This window comes from Malus sylvestris, chromosome 13 (assembly GCF_916048215.2).
Source record: "Malus sylvestris chromosome 13, drMalSylv7.2, whole genome shotgun sequence".
Classification (NCBI taxonomy): domain Eukaryota; kingdom Viridiplantae; phylum Streptophyta; class Magnoliopsida; order Rosales; family Rosaceae; genus Malus; species Malus sylvestris.
Genome location: NC_062272.1, coordinates 31,241,369 through 31,259,024, shown reverse-complemented (window position 1 = coordinate 31,259,024; position 17,656 = coordinate 31,241,369). Strand labels below are relative to the sequence as shown.

General features: G+C 38.4%; 1 pseudogene; it reads right to left on the bottom strand.

Moving 5' to 3' along the window:
* Nucleotides 1–1,241: 1,241 nt before the first annotated feature.
* On the bottom strand, nt 1,242–2,016 carry LOC126597157 (uncharacterized; annotated as a pseudogene).
* Nucleotides 2,017–17,656: the final 15,640 nt, after the last annotated feature.

The window sequence follows — 17,656 nt, the reverse complement described above, 5'->3', positions numbered from 1 at the left end:
ATCACCGAGTGAGCTTATAATCAATGAGTCAGACAAAAAACATTTGGCGAATGAAAGTTAGTTTGGCAAACCGTACTACCTGTAGGAATTGAAGACCCTAGGTTTGGCAAGTGGTCGCCGAATTGGGAGGGGCCATTCGTTATTCATAAAGTTCTCGGCAATGGAGCATACCGGCTTAGGGATCGAACTGGTGTAGTTCACAAGTTCCTAATCAACGGACGGTTTTTAAAGAAATATTATCCAGTCATATGGGAAATGCGGGAATAAAATTTCATTTCATTAAATTTGCAAAAAGTTGTACAAATGGAGTAGGTCGATCAGTTACAATCAAATCATTCTAGGGTGATGAAGGTAGGAGAGACTCAAGAACGGCCTTCAACTCCAGCCATCACACCTTACCCATCGTGACCTCAACTTGCTGATACCTCTTGTCTATCTTTAGCTACTTAACCCGCCTCACTCTAGCCATGTATTCGATTAAGCAAGATTTGTCGCTTGACTCAAAATCCTTTGCAAGCTTAGAAGTAATTGCTGACCTTCGATTTTGGAGTTCGACAATTTGACGATCAAGGTCAGCTAGGGCCTCCTTTTTTGCTTTCAAGACTTCGACTTTTGGACGAAGAGTATCTCGACCAACTGTTACACCTTTTAAGTCATCTTCAGCCTGAAAGGCTTTCTCGAAAATACCAAAATATTCTCGAATGGCTTGAGTGATAGCCTTGGTGCTCAATTGACCATCAGCTGCAAGATCGTTCAGACATGCACCCACCGAATCAAGGCCCTGGCATTTGAGAACTTATGAAGCTGAGAGAGACAATAGCTTCTGCAGCCTAACAAGAACAATCGATTTGGCCGACTTGGTTGTAGTTGCTGAAGGGCCAGTCGCTCCCGAAGTACTCGATAAGAAAGCATCGAACTCGACTGCCCATGAAGGCTGCACATGAAAAGAGTTTAGGTGCAAGGGAAATCATAAAAGAATGTAGCAGAGAGAATTTGTTTTAGACCTACCGAGAGGAGACTTCGGTCATGTCTTCGAGTTCATTGCTCGAACCTAGAGAGCTTAATGGCCGAGCCCAGTCTTTTAGACTGCTTTTTAATTCACGCGGTCGATGAAGGTTATCTATGTTTAATGGCCACTGAGGTGGCCAGGAAATATAGATAACACCCTTCCGCGCATAGAATTTTTGGTGAAATGAATAATTGGGCACCTGACATTTAATATTTTTCTCGGTGCAGACTTGTTATAACAAAATTGACAAGAGAAAGTAATCGAGCCGTACAAAAGTCGAGGTCGCTTCTTGCGAGGGGATACCGAGGTTTTAGTCCTGTAGGTGAATTAGAGTTTCTGACGTCGCTTCAGGTTCAATGATAGGCATTTTTCCATGATCGGCTACAGGAGGATCAACCTGGTCGATCACCTCAACCACAGGGAGAGGATAAATGGAAGGAGTTTCGGTCGATCGAGAGCGATTTGCTGACAGAATCTCATCACTCTCGTTATCCTGAAACAAAAGAGCTGTTAATACTTTTGAATTTAATGAGTGAAGAGAGTTGCCAGCATAATTATACCTCTTATAAGATGATCGCTGACTGTTTTGGATTCTTGGAGAGATTTTTCCCGATTGAAGGGGTTGCTTCCCCTAGTACGGATGCTATAGTCGACCCTGAAGCTGCAGGCGTTTCGACCAGCGGTACAGCAACTGGTTCGACAGCGACCTTGAGGACCTCAAAGGCCAGGTGAGCTTGGGTTGCCAGGTTGGTTGAAGATGGTTGTTTCTTCGTTGATGCCTGAATAATAGGAACAGGAGGAGAGGCACTTGGAGTGGTTGTTCCAGTGGTGTGGCTGAAGATAACATGAATCTCATGTGCTCCCTTCTTCACTAATTGCTTGACGCACTTTGTGGGACGAGGGGCTTCACCTGCCATCTCGGCGTCGAGGTAAAGGCGTTTTCTTGGTGTGTTTTACACGGCGGTTTTAGATTTCTTGGAGGAAGTGGCCAATTTTTTATTGGCCATAGCCGAGGCGACCATGTCTGCCTGTTTCAATACCCGATCGCTTGAGAAAGCAAAATCTCATTAGTAAAACCGTTTAAATGTTTGAAGAATAAAGGTAGAGATAGTCGTGTACCTTAGGGCGTCTCTTTAGATTGAGGGGCAAAATTTTGTTTGGGTCGGTCACCAAAGATTTTGTTGACTACGTCCTCAATTGAAGCGCCAAGAAAGTCATGAGTATATTCTTCCCACTAGTCGTCGAAGGTGTCGGTGTAGAGAGATTCAGGAACAGTTGATCGAAGGTGAAATTTCTTACACCGTTCCTGAAACTCCTTCTCGGTGTCTCTCCACTCCCTTTCTGAGGAACCAGAAAGGCATCCTGGGCTTAGAAGGGAGCGAGAAGAAAGTAGAGGCACGGGGCAACCTTGGAGGCAGCCAAGCTGTCGGGCAGCAAAGTGGGGGCGGTAGACTTCCCAACTTGCTCGGTGAGCATCACAATTGAGGGGAAGGTTGTGAGTTAACACGAACGACCCCCAGTTTTGACGAAAACTAGCATCTTCGCTTTCACTCCAGATCGATGTGGGAAGTCTGACAGAGTAGAGGTATTCTTGACGACGACATATCAAAAATTCATCGTAAAAAAAGATGTCTAGGTCGAAGAAATGTTTGAAGACTTCTTCAGCTTGGTGAGGAGGCACTGGTCGAGGAGCCAACTGAAGGCCGAGTGCTTTAGTGGACTAGAGGTTAAAGATTTATGGCCGAAATGTGGAGAAATAAACCTGCAGCCATAGTTGGAATACCCAGAGTGGTCCATTTTGTTGCGGGTCAATCTTGTTGATGGCCATTTCCGCCAGGCAGTGCAGAAGGTTAGCAAGGATAGCGGTACTGAGCGCCAGAGAGTGACCACTAGCCAGGGCTTCCACCACCGGCATATTCTTGACCAAGAACTTATTTAACTTGGTACAACAAATAAATTTGTTGTACCAGTAAAATAGGAAGGCCTCGTGCTCTTCCTTCCGTAGACTCGCCCCCCCTTGACCAGCAAAATGGAGGATAAGGGAGTTGTAGTTAAGGAAATTCTTATGCAACTTCTGAACTTCCTCTTTTAAAGGCTCTTGACATTCTTGGCTGAACGTCTCGATGGCCCGTTCGTCGAACAGCACGTTAAGGTCGAGGTTTGATGAGCATCCAATAAGAAATCCCAAGAATAGCCAAGATGTCGAGGATGGTGGGGGTTATAAGGCCGAACGAAAGGACCATGGTGTTGGTGGCCAAGCACCAGAGGCTTAGAGCTGCCGTAAGGAGTTCTTTATCCATGGTAATCTCGATGGTCGAGAGCTTAATGGCGTCGTGGATGTTGAGAGCCTCCCACTCTTTACCAAAGAATTTTTCCATTCGTACTACCCAGGCCACCCAGTTCACATTGGTCGAAGGCCAGGCTTCTTGAGGATTTGTCCGGCACCACTTTGACCAATCAAATCCTTGCAACAAATATGCAGATAGTGTTCTTTGAATAGGTTGGTGATGGACAATGGCACTGTATCCTTAAAGAGTGGGCCCAAGATTTAGTGAGTAGTGTTTAGGTCACTCTTGAAATGCAGGGTCTTGATGGCGTTCCGATCGATGAAGTCCTTGCACTTGTTGCACTCGTTGGAGAGCTGGGAAATGAAGGGGGCCATTGATGAAGGCTTAAAGTGGCGAGAAGATTTCAAGGGTTTTGGAAAGCGTAAGGTACGAGTGGAAGGGATTTGGGTATGTATAGGCATTTGGGAAGGAAGGCTAAACGTTTGATTTTCAAAATTAAAGATAGAATCGAGCGGGAAAGTTGCTAATCATTGTAGATGTTTAGAGAATCTAGGCAAAAAGCCAAGGTTTTTACAGTTTGAGGATGCACAATTGTGTGTTGCGACAAGTTTAGCGCAAGAGAGACGTTTCGACGGTCGCATGTTTTCGAGGATCATGATTGTGGACTGCTAGGTTAACTAGGGGACTGACATGTGGCAGGACGGTTGGGAAATTGAGATCGTGGGGTTATGTCTCAAAAATGCACATGGTAGTATTTCTCAAGAAGATTCGATAATTGTCTTTAGGTCGGTTTCACTTCTTCAAGGTCAAGGCTCGAACCAAAAGGTGTAGGTCGACGACCTCAGAACTGAGGGGGCAATGTTTGGGCCCAAAATATTGGTTTAGGCCGAGTTTAGAATTGTTCTCAGCCTAGAGGCCGTGCTTAGGAGTCGTTGCGGGTCATCCGGCTTATGGGCCATATAGCCAAGGCTAGCCGTGTCCTATTAGGAATCTATGGGTGGTCGAATCCTGATACAAGAAGGAGTTTCGACAGGATAAGGATGTAGAAGTTTGGGATTGAATGCAGCCTGATAAGGGGGTTGAGTTCAAAGCCCTAGTAGAAGTAGGAGTGGCTGAGACAAGGTTAGATTGGGGGAAGGAGTTCTAATCCGAGTAGGGTTGTGATTCGATTGAAGGCAGGTTGACTACTATAAATAGAGAAAGGAGGACATCATTAAAGCCTCTCCAATTCAATGCACAAACTGCCCTGCACAAACCTTCGCTTTCGCGAAGCCTCTCAACAACCTTGAGATTTTTCTTTTCCTTTTTTGCCGACACATCTTTAGTTTGGATAAACAGCACTATGAAGGCAAGCGACGACACCTTCAGTTTGGATAAACAGCATTGGAGCCGTAGAATCAGGCGACCCTGAAGCACCTTTAATTTGAATAAACAGTGTTGGAAATGTGCCCTAAAGCCAATCATATGATGATACTTTACGGACATTTCACATGTTAAACTAATCTAGTTTAACTATAAAGGGCAAAGATTATTGTTTGAGCCGTCTCATATAAATGTTATATGCTTAAACGATAAAGTCCAAGGAATATGTGATTGGGAGAATGCGATCTAATGAAGTTAGATTCATGAGACCATTCTTTCGTAGACACATCCTAAACGTTCCTGATCATAGGATTGCCAATTGGGCATTGACAGTCCGTTAAGATCAGTACGTACTGTGTCTTCTCTCAGGGAGAGTGACTAGTCTCGAGTCATTGGTGTGTGTGACATCAAGACAAGTACGTAGGTGCTCAATAGAGAATGAGTTCACTGAACACGATCAACGAAGAGTTCTCAAACTCATGTCACATGAGAACTCATGGTTGGGATAATGCAAAGTTGTCCTTTGACCTGAGGCATCACAGTTGTCTTGTGGTTAAGTCCTTGATCTTTGATTATGTCAAAGTCACCCCATCGGGGTGTCCACGACATCGTTGGGGTTAAGCCACTTAGTCATGGAGACAAGTGAATGCGCAACAAGGGATCTCTAACCTTCAAATGGTTTGAGGGAGAATACTCTATGATATGATTTAGAACCTCTGGCCAGAGTATGAATGAGATTTAGGAATGCGTTCCAAATCACATTCAAGGAAATCATGTAAGCACACGAATCACATTGGATAGTAGACATGAATAAATAAACTATCAAACCAAACAATGTGGTCAAGAGTATTAGATTAGAGAAAGACCGTATTGCATTTGTAATCCTAAACTGAATAGGTTCTCTAACCTCTTCTGATTAGCTTGGGTAACCATGATATGCTGCTAGGTGTCACTCATGGTTTGTGGAAGCCCTAAACGTGTGTAATCACTAAAGGGAGAATTGAAAGTAAGTTTCAATTCACAATCGTATAAAATGGTTTTAATCGCCCACTGCCTCGCTAAAAGGAACCTGATGGATCGTACACCGTGTAAGGTGGAGATTGAAGAAACAATGGAGATGAGTAAGAATAATTAAATGGTTTAATTATTAATGGCAAGGATTAATTAATATGTTAATTAATCAAACGAATAAGTTCGTTAAAGACCTCGGGAAAGTTTTGGACATTAAGGCCCAATGGGCTTCGAACGTCATGCCCATTGACTTAAGTTGTATGACAATTTAATGAATAAAGATTCACAAAGGCCCAAGAGCCCAAAATCCCAATATGGCCGGCCATGTGATATGAATTAGGGTTTTGGTTCTTTCGGTCACTTAAAGAAGTGACTATATAAAGGACTTTATAGCCTAAAATTCATTAAGGGGTCTTTTGGAGAAAATTGGTGAGAATATGTCTCGCCTTTTCTCTCTAGGAGGAAGGCCCCCTTGGAGGGTGCATCTAGCAATACCACTACTCCAAGGTCACTCATTTCTTCTCCAATCTCTCCTTGGTGAAGAGACTTAGAGGTTCTCAATTTTGGGAACTTGGAGAAACCTATTATTCCATCCAAATCCATAGATTTTAGATGCAAGGAATGAAGGCCCTCTCTTTGGGTGATTAGCCTTTGCTTATGCAAAGAGGAATCTACAAAGGTATAATTTCAACTCACTTTGTGTTGAGTTGTGTTTTGGTTCACCAATCTACTAGGCTTTGAATTTCATGGGTAATGTTTTGTTTTTGAATGCATGCAAGCATGATTCCACCTTTAATTTGTTAATTGCATGCTATAGATGTTATTCAAATGAACATGTTTTCTCAAAATCATCCTTCAAGTGGTATCAGAGCCTAGGTCTAGTGGTTGGTGAATCCTTTTGGGTTTTGTAGTTCTTAGTTTTGATTTAAAAGTTGTAATATGTTACAAGCTTTATTCTTGTTTCTTTGAATGTAAATTTTGTTAGAAAATTTGCCATCTCAAATGTTGTAGATGTAGTTCATATGAACATGAATATTGGAGCTAAAATTTGGTGCCATGTTTTGGGAATTTTCGGCCAAATCCAAAGGGTGGATTTTTGGGTTCTTGTTTGACTTGTTAAAAGTGTTTTCAAGTGACTTTTGGAACCCCTATGTACCCTAGTTTGGTTATATGTTATTTCCCTTAAGTTTGAATGGTTTTGGGATGTTTTTGGGTGAAAAATGTTCATGGAAAAATTTTGGGTTTTTCATGAGTGTTCTTCATTGTTCTTGACATTTTTGCCAAGAACATAAAGTTTGGTGTTTTGATTCAAAGTTTTGATTTATATCATAAAGTTTTTGTTTTATGTTTTTCAAATGTTTAAATGTTTTAAATATTTGTTTAAATGGTGTAAGAGATGTAAGAGATATTATGGTGGGTGTGTAAGGATTAATTTCCTTTCACACACACCACTTGCACCACTTGCATGCTTTATGTCAAAACTCACAAATCAACACACACATCACTCCATTTCTTCTTCCAAAACTGGCCACCCCCTAGTGGGGGTACTTTTGGGGCCTTTTATGCAATTACATAAAGTTTTGATACTTTTGTGTATTTGCAATTTGGCCCAAAAGTTTACGTTTTTACGTTTAGGTCCAAAAACGCTAAAGGACAAATTGTTTTTCTCCTTTAATGAAGTTTTTACATTGTTTAAATTTTGGGTTCTAGTGTAATTACATGAAGTAGTGGACTTTTGTGTTCTTGCAAAGTGACCCCAAAAGTTTATGTTTTTGCAATATTGCCCAAAGGTTGTGGGAATTGCATTTTGGCCCAAATTAGGTAGAGAACAAAATTGTTTTGTCTCTTTAAATGAGATTTGGTTTTTCATTTCATTTAGCTCCATTTAAATCAAATTTATGGATACAAAAACGAAATGAAAATGTTGCATTCTATTTAATTAGTTAAAGTGTTAATTAATTAAATGATGATTATGAACCTAAGCCTACGATAATTGAGCTATGTGAAAGGCCGTTTCAAATTTGTTTGAACCATGGGAATGTGTAGATTAGATTTTGGTTGTAATTTGATTTGATCAAATGTTGTAAAAGGGCATAAGCCCTTCTTTACTTTAAGGTAATTTGTTTTATGCAAATGTTGTAATGAGCATAAGCTCACCTTTACTTTGAAGTACTTCTTTCTTGCTTTATTTGATATGCATGAAAATGAAGTAGTTGGGTCCAACGCCCCTAAGACAACACGCCTTAATGTGATTAAACGCGTAACTCAAATCAATCTCCATCCCTAGACCGAGATTCAACACAAGGCTCGTGTTGAATCTAAACAAAGGTTCATAGTCATCCTAAGGCCCTAAGGCAACTATATAGTCCATCAAATGAATGCAAAGGTTATGTTAGTAGTATCATATACTCTTGCTTTAAAAACGTTTTATAAGCATAGTGGGAGTATTATATACAACTAAAAACAATCATATGGACCAATAGTTGTAATAGGACCAAAATTGTTTTAATAGAGATTAAAATGAATATTTATATGTGATGAGACCTAAAACCCTCAACCAAACAATTATTAAGTTGACAAGCGTGAGAGTGCTTTGAACACTCTTTCGTGGCCTTCTACCATGGTAGCTCCAATCGTTTATGACTTGTACACCGCCTTCACCCTATCATGGGAGAGTGCAAAGTGCATGCTTATACTCAGGAGGAGTCTATATACATACTTGATGAGGTGAGTGTAGGCAACGAGGATGGCCAATATCATATCATTGTGAGGCTATTCTTGAACCCCTTCATGAACTAAGCATGGTGGGAATGACTTAACTAAGTCCAATGGAGCCAATATCATATCATTGTGAGGTTACATTCTCTAGAGGCCAAATTAGATGGGTACTTACAAGAGATGCAAATGAGTAAGTGTACTCTCTCATTATTATTAATGCTAGCCAATATCATATCATTGTGAGGTGGGCTTGGTAGTAGTGAGTCTCCCATACCCTACTAAGAGTTTCATCCAAAACTCTCGAATTCCAATGAGGGATATGGAATTTGCCAAAAATAGTGGGTGGTGCTATTTGATTTAAAGACCCGAATCAAATGGCTTAAAATCAATCAATTTATATTCGTTATGTATTTGTTTACCAATATATTTGCAAACGCTATCCAACACTTGACAAATAAAAGCCGAAAGCTTTAGTTTCCGGACTTGGTACTACAAAACCATAGATTGTCTTTAATGGCTTGTAAATGTACCTAAGTAGTCTCATCCTCACAATCTTCCTATTGATAAAGTATCATTAGAAGAATATGTTAGATAAAGTCTATCATAAAGAGGACAACACTTTTAATGTCATAATTCTTCAATTACAAAATGTTGTATAAAGAAATAAGAGTTGTTTTGAACAACCCTTAATCAATGCAAACATTAGTGCTTGTTTCTTTGTTACATGAACAAGGAACTTTAGAAGAAAGCACAAAGGCATGGACACTTTATGTGCCACGATTCTTCACTTACAAATTGTTGCATGAAGAAATGAGAGTTGCCTTGAATAACTCTTGAAAGTTTGTAATTATGTTTAGAGCATAATGGTTGGTTGACAAAAATAGTCCATCAACATGGACTTATGATGATTTTGAATCATTGAGTGTTGAAGTAATAAACCACTTAACTAGACGGAAACTAGGCAAGGACTTCACCTTTATGTCCCTATCCTAATGGTTCACTAAGTCTATTGTAAACTATGTAGTGAACAATAAACACATACTCTCCAAAATGTTTGATGTGTATAACACAATTGAAATAAGTTTCAAGAGAGATAGTGGGAGTTTAGGGACCATGACTAATGTAGTCAAAGGTGAAAGTCAAATGAAGAAGATAAGAATTAACTCCAAGGGAACAAACTTTCTTTATGAAAGGATGGACATTGGAAGGGGTATTTGCAAGAAATGTCTTGCAAGTGTCAAGAACACACCTTTCGAAGGTGTTGTAAATTGTTCTTGAATAGTTCAAAACAGTTGGTTCTTCTACTTGAATGCTTGATTCCGTATTAGTAACTATGTTTTACAATCGTTGTAAAAGTGTGACTAATAAGAAGTAGAAGATATATGAGAGAAGAAAAGGTGCTTCACATTCGGAACGTGAATAAAATATAGATCTCTGCGAAAGCAGATAGTACTTACTTCCTCATATGAACTACCAAAGAAATTGGAAAAACCAAAGATTGTCTTTACATTCCAATTTTAAGGAACTTAATTCCGTCACTATAGTAGAGATGGATGAATGTTTTGTTTGACAAAACATTGTTCTTTATTAATCAATGATTGGATTATAGTAATCTAATTGATTGTCTCTATAGTAGAGATGATATGGTAGTGTTAACTGTTTAGAATATAATGATGCTTAAACCCAAAAGGTTGCAAGGTAGTGACTAATCCCAACTAAGTTGTGATACCTCTAAAACATAAGTTACGAGTTGGTGAAAGATGGATGCTTTGGATCGTTAGATCCAGATCCAATACCTTCTTGTTAAAATTGTATAGAGGTGAAATGTTCGAATCTTTATTCTTTTGGAAAGAAGAAAGAATCACAAAGTTGTTGAGGTTATTTCACTTAGATGTTAGTGGCACTTGTCCACAACATAATACTACTCATGTTATATGACATTCACCGAAGATCACTCTCGGTTGGACTATAGTTTGTTTTGAATAAACTCAAGTCCGAATACTTTGTAAAATGTTTCAAAGAATTCAAGAAATGTAAGTTGATGAGTAAGACATCTAAAGTAATTACCTCCTTAGATTTGATCCAAGGAAAAGTAACACTTTAGATGAGTTTCCTTGATAGATATCAAGGAAAATAGCATCATAAGATAATGAATTTCTCCATTAGGAGAAGAACGAACTCGAATAAGATTTGGTTCGTTAGATGTTATCTATTACCCATATATAGGATATATATACTTCTAAAACAATATGATTGTCAATTAGAAGATCTTCCAAAAATTTTCATAACTCCATAAGATGTAGTTGGAAAGAAAGACAAATCTTAAGCATGTTAAGATTTGGGGTTGTGTGCTAAAAGCAATATTTGTTTGATAACAATCTTGTGGGATATCCTTAAATTAACTTTTGGATATCACTTCTATAAACCAACTAACAAATGTTGTTTTGTTGGGTAGTTCATTGTAATCCTACAATGTGATTTGCCTAAGAGCAAATGAACGAGAGATAGAACTCAAAAGAATAGGTTCTTTGAGAGACAAGAAAGTAATCAACAAATATAACAACCTAGTTCCTATACCAAAAGCTCCAAGGTAGTCGAAAAGGATTTATAAACCGTCTCAGTTGAATGGTTTGAACTTTATGACTATGTCATAGAGTTACACCTCTTAATTCGAAAGAAATAAGAATGAAAAATCCTTATGACTACATTGAGTGTATATATGATATATACTCAAGGAAATGGTAAAGTACCATTTGACCCGAAATAATGAAACCTTCATAAGCTAATTGGTAGCTTAAGGTGACTACAATCAAAGAGGATGGTTGACTTTGAAGAAACCATCTTTGAGATAGTCTTGGTTTCAATTAATTCGAAAATTGCTAGCTACAACTAAATGGTGATTCAATGTTTGGACATAATATGGGTTTCCGAAACCATTATTAAGATAGTCTTGATAATATATTTCTAAAACTATGAATCACAACACATGTAAGTTGTAGAGATCCATCCATCATGGATCTTAGCAAGCTAGTGGGAGCTATAGGCATCTTATGAGAAAAAGGATCAAATCGTTTGATTTCTCATAAATATGTAAATGAATCTTTTGTTTACTAGGTTTACAAAAGATTAGTGGGAGTTAATCATGTTCCTAAAATTTAAATATATATGATATATTAATCTTGGAAATGAAAAGAATACTTCTTCGTTAAAGTTATGACTTTAATACATTATATAAAGATAGAATGTATATGGGAGTTAATCATGTTCCTAAAATTTAAATATATATGATATATTAATTTTGGAAATGAAAAGAATACTTCTTCGTTAAAGTTATGATTTTAAACATTCTATAAAGATAGAATATATATGGGAGACATAGTCTATATACATGGGATGTAAATCTATAATGATAGATTTTAGGATATAATTGGATTATATCAATCCCTAATAATAGACAAAAGATGCTAGGAAGTTTCTCATATGATGATAAACTTCAATCAAATGGACAATTCTAGTGAGACTAAGAAGCTGCTCTTATCAAAGAGAACGTACTCTTTGACTCCCACAGAAATAATACGTAAATAGAATCCTTTATGCATAAGCAGAAAGGTGATTTATGTATTTCATATTGTATGAAAAACGTTGATATGAGTTGTACCTAGAATGGTACAAGACGATATCAGTGCAAGCCCAGGATCAGAACCATGGCAACTGTCAAGTGAGTCCTTAAGTATTTAAGAAATACTAAAGGAAAAATTCCTCAAAGATCGAGGAAGAATTAGAGTAACGTAATGAAAGCGTAAATGTATTAGATTATGAATCTAATCCATCATTGGATGTTTCTTCATTCTGAATGAAGAGATAAACAGATATCTCTTTATTATGACTAAAGAGATATTTGGATGGAAACATTAAAGTAATGACTTTAGTGTGTTCCATTATGAATGCAAAATATATTGCCATATAGAAGTTTACAACAATGTTGTTTGGATGGGAAAGTTCATTTATGAACTCTCTATACGGTTCCAACCAGAAAGTGTATCTAGTGTACTGACACTATGACACTAATGGGGCGATAGCTCAAGCCAGGGAATCAAGGTCTCATCAAGGTCCGAACACAAATGAGAGACTGAACCACATGATTGAGAATCATGTATAACGGTGACGTCGTTATTCTCAAGGTTGCTTCTATGGATAACATATAGATATCCATTCTCTAGGCCTACTACTCAGCCATTTATGAAATGACTACAGAAGAGGTATCATCACTGATGATCAAGCTGATTGGCTCTAGTGCAAATGGGAGATTGTTGGAAATGTGCCCTAAAGCCAATCATATGATGATACTTTACGGACATTTCACATGTTAAACTAATCTAGTTTAACTATAAAGGGCAAAGATTATTGTTTGAGCCGTCTCATATAAATGTTATATGCTTAAACGATAAAGTCCAAGGAATATGTGATTGGGAGAATGCGATCTAATGAAGTTAGATTCATGAGACCATTCTCTCGTAGACACATCCTAAACGTTCCTGATCATAGGATTGCCAATTGGGCATTGACAGTCCGTTAAGATCAGTACGTACTGTGTCTTCTCTCATGGAGAGTGACTAGTCTTAAGTCATTGGTGTGTGTGACATCAAGACAAGTACGTAGGTGCTCAATAGAGAATGAGTTCACTGAACACGATCAACGACGAGTTCTCATACTCATGTCACATGAGAACTCATGGTTGGGATAATGCAAAGTAGTCCTTTGACCTGAGGCATCACAGTTGTCTTGTGGTTAAGTCCTTGATCTTTGATTATGTCAAAGTCACCCCATCGGGGTGTCCACGACATCGTTGGGGTTAAACCACTTAGTCATGGAGACAAGTGAATGTGCAACAAGGGATCTCTAACCTTCAAATGGTTTGAGGGAGAATACTCTATGATATTATTTAGAACCTCTGGCCAGAGTATGAATGAGATTTAGGAATGCGTTCCAAATCACATTCAAGGAAATCATATAAGCACACGAATCACATTGGATAGTAGACATGAATAAATAAACTATCAAACCAAACAATGTGGTCAAGAGTCTTAGATTAGAGAAAGACCGTATTGCATTTGTAATCCTAAACTGAATAGGTTCTCTAACCTCTTCTGATTAGCTTGGGTAACCATGATATGCTGCTAGGTGTCACTCATGGTTTGTGGAAGCCCTAAACGTGTGTAATCACTAAAGGGAGAATTGAAAGTAAGTTTCAATTCACAATCGATGTAAAATGGTTTTAATCGCCCATTGCCTCGCTAAAAGGAACCTAATGGATCGTACACCGTGTAAGGTGGAGATTGAAGAAACAATGAAAATGAATAAGAATAATTAAATGGTTTAATTATTAATAGCAAGGATTAATTAATATGTTAATTAATCAAACGAATAAGTTCGTTAAAGACCTCGGGAAAGTTTTGGACATTAAGGCCCAATGGGCTTCGAACGTCAAGCCCATTGACCTAAGTTGTATGACAATTTAATGAATAAAGATTCACAAGGGCCCAAAAGCCCAAAATCCCAATATGGCCGCCCATGTGATATGAATTAGGGTTTTGGTTCTTTAGGTCACTTAAAGAAGTGACTATATACAGGACTTTATAGCCTAAAATTCATTAAGGGTTCTTTTGGAGAAAATTGGTGAGAACATGTCTCTCCTTTTCTCTCTAGGAGGAAGGCCCCCTTGGAGGGTGCATCTAGCAATACCACTACTCCAAGGTCACTCATTTCTTCTCCAATCTCTCCTTGGTGAAGAGACTTAGAGGTTCTCAATTTTGGGAACTTGGAGAAACCTATTCTTCCATCCAAATCCATAGATTTTAGATGCAAGGAATGAAGGCCCTCTCTTTGGGTGATTAGCCTTTGCTTATGCAAAGAGGAATCTACAAAGGTATAATTTCAACTCACTTTGTTTTGAGTTGTGTTTTGGTTTACCAATCTACTAGGCTTTGAATTTCATGGGTAATGTTTTGTTTTTGAATGCATGCAATCATGATTCCGCCTTTAATTTGTTAATTGCATGCTATAGATGTTATTCAAATGAACATGTTTTCTCAAAATCATCCTTCAAACAGCACTGCGTCGAGAAGAATTTTCGAATCCTTATTGACAGAGGTCATCTCATTAGCCTTCTCGGCGAAGTGAGGTGTCACGAATTACTGGGCTTAGCACATTGAACGCCGAGTTGTTTATGATTGGTTATTCACAAGTAGGTTTTAGAGTTCTGACGGCCGAACCACTTTCACAATCAAGATGTACATTTATTTTGAGTACTTGTGCCCATATATTCTGGTATCAATTCGGTGTGCTTATACTTTAACAAATATAATCATTGTGACCGAATCCGGTGCTGATGATTTGTGAACTTCGCAGAACTAGTAGCCTTGTCTTTAGGCTTTAGAACCTAAAGGCCGAGAGTGTTCCTTCCTCAGCCGCAGTTGCAAGATCGAGAAATCAGCTGCGCGTTTAACGTAACATCCACATATTTTACTCCTCGGCCGAGCTTGAGCGATGAGTTGGCACGCCCCGCATACAACCGAATGACATAGTTAACTCATTAGTTACTCAGCCGGCGCGCCACGTAGGCTTGGTAGTTTTTATGGTCAACACATACTAATGTACAATTAAACATAGAGAGCATTTGACATGGCATTTCAAAATATCAAACCATTTAATTAAGTTTTCTGGGAAAATTACCAAGTCTAGATATATATATATATATATATATATATTCTGAAAACTAAAAGCCCACTCACTAGTATGTAGAAGGGTCATAGCCCCCGGGTCTCGCTTGACTGCACTCTTCCTCAGGATAGTTCTCACCTATATCCGAAACAACTATTTAAACATTATTTTAAAGCACATAGCCAAAACTAGGTAATAACTTCTCATACATTGCTCAATTGGGGTGTTTGAATATACCAACGTGGCTTACTCAACCTCAAGAACATCCCTATATTTTTAGAAAAAATTTTGGATCACCCACGTGCCGTCACGCGCAGGGACATGCCTGGCACACCAAACATAACAGTTAACACCCTTTAGGGAATATTCTGTTAAAATATAGAATATGCCATTAAAGATACCTAATGCCGTTAGAATATTCCGTCAACTTTGACGGAATATTTGCCTCTTTCTTCTTTGGTTCGTCGAAGTCCGATGTAGGCATCGCAGGATCGTCTGTTTCTAGAAAAACTTCAAACCTTAATATCTCATCCAATTCTCAACCAAACTTCATGAAATTTGTCTCAAAATGAAGATCTAAATGAGTAGAACACATTCTTACCTTTCAAAGATCCTAAAACCACGAGAAGTGGTCGAAAATTCCTTCACTATTCCGGCTAAACCTGTAACTTCCCAAACCCGTGTAATCTAACGTTCAAAACTTTCCAAAATTGCTCCAGAGCTTCATAGAGTAGTTCTAAGACTTCTTCGAGCCTTAAAACATTGTGAAAATATACGATCGCCACTGAGCAATAAAGCCCTCATCGAAGGTTATGGGCTCTCGGGTTTTTCGAAGTCCTCACATTCCAACCAAAAGTACGATTGTGATCCAGAGCTTGCAAGGAACCCAAAAATCACATCCACAACCTCAATCTATGCATGAAATGGTTGGTTGAAAGCTTGTCCATACAATTGTACGGAAATCGAAAGAAGTCCAAGAAGGAATGATGATAGGAGCATATTTATGCGACTTAGTTAGCTTGTTTTCTTGCATTTACATAGCTAATTTATGTTTATTATAGTGTTTTCAGTTATTTTCGTGTGTTTTAAGGTTCAAATGGCAAAAGTGGCAAGAAAAGGCAATTTGGAGCATTTTAGAGCAGTTTTGGGCTTGGAATGGATAGCATGCGTATGGAGCATAATGGATAGATGTTTTTGAAGTTCAAAAGGCTAGGAATATGCTGAAGAGATGAATAAAATAAATTCAAGACAAAGAAGATAAGGAATCAGCTAAAAGGAAGGAACATTATCCAAAACCTCATCCAACTTTATCTTATCCAAACTAACCTTATCCTATCTTATCCTATCCTAATCTTATCCTACCTTAATTCCAGCTACAAGGGGGATCAATTTCACATTAAAGTACCTAAATATCAGGTTTCTAGAAGCCAAGACCTTATCCCTAAAAGTGTGCCACACCTAGCCCTTCTAGAAACTAGGATTCCTGCCGCAAGGATTACTCATTTTCCTCCATGGAATCTGATAAGAGGTGTACTTGTTCCTTGTTGATTTGGAGTCCTAATTCCCTACCTTCTCAGCCTTTGCCATGCCTTCCCTTCTCCCTATAAATATATTGTGCCACAGCACTCATAATTCACCCATCTCTTACCATAAAATTGCACCACACATCCATCATACACAGAAATCTCTCTTGTGCGCAGCCTTGCAAGGAGAAAGGAGAGGAGGCCCTTTGTCGTGCCTTGCCATTCAAGCTTGGATTGCTGGAACGTTCCTAGGTGTTTTCTATCTTTTGTTTTCAATGTTTAATTTAAGTTATCTTTGTTTAAGTGCGAACATGAGGAACAAAACTCGTTTTGGCTAAAGGCGAATTCAAAGCTGTGAACATATATTGCATATGAATTGATTACTTTCAGTTATTAGTCCACGAATCGTGAATGCAATTTGCTTAATTGTTTAATTTAGAACTTATTCTTGTATGTTGATTAAGGGTGCACACTTGGTTTGCATGCATGAATATGATGCTAAAATATCGCGTTAAGTAAATTCTTGGCAGGAGTATCATGTTGTTCATAGTTACGAATGCCTTGTCAATGCTTATGATTTTCATAGACCTTAATGATCTTTGATATGTATCTCTATCATGTTGTTCGTGTAGGGAACCTGATAAGAATAATTTGGTTGCGACGCTAAGTCCAATTCAATGAACTTAGGAAAATCTGAGGGTTAATTAGCGCTGTTCACGATTAATCTGGGCGTTGTCATTCATGGTTTATAGGAAGAATAACTAGAAATCGATTTGTATGCATATGTGTCATGTGTGGAGAAGGACCCTCTGGCTAGCCATTCACCCATTAAATCACGAATTTCGTCCAAAGTTATTTAGTGTCTTAAATCTGTCTAGTTTTAGTCTTAAATTCGTCAACAACCACTTCCCCCCCCCCCCTTTATATTTCATGTCTTTAGGTTAGAATATGTCCAAATTGGTTTGTTTTCAGTGTTTTGAGTCTTTTTAGTTTAGAATTCATCCAGAGTCATCCTTAGTGTTAGT